This window comes from Salvelinus sp. IW2-2015, linkage group LG32, assembly GCF_002910315.2.
Source record: "Salvelinus sp. IW2-2015 linkage group LG32, ASM291031v2, whole genome shotgun sequence".
NCBI classification, from domain to species: domain Eukaryota; kingdom Metazoa; phylum Chordata; class Actinopteri; order Salmoniformes; family Salmonidae; genus Salvelinus; species Salvelinus sp. IW2-2015.
Genome location: NC_036871.1, coordinates 31,124,784 through 31,125,195, shown reverse-complemented (window position 1 = coordinate 31,125,195; position 412 = coordinate 31,124,784).

Here is a 412-nt window from a genome sequence, read left to right as displayed (position 1 = left end):
TCTCTGTCATAGTAAAAACGATACAGCATCATGACACACACTCCTATACGTTCATATGATCGCTCAAAGGTACGCATACTATTGCAAAGCACGCTCAAACTACTCTACTCATAACACACACTACAACACACACACACACACACACACACACACACACACACACACACACACACACACACACACACACACGTGTATAGTATGTGTATATCTAGTACACCCTCTAGATGTACTGTATTTGAATTATTTGCATTTTCTTTGTGGAATTTGCATTCCTTATGCAAACTATTACTTATAGCAGAAAAATGCCACCCACGCCAGATAGAGGACTTGTGAAGCATTCGACCTCCAGTTGACAGGTGTGTATGTGTCCAAGTTTGTGTGTGTGTCTATGTTTGTTCATGTGTGCGTGTGT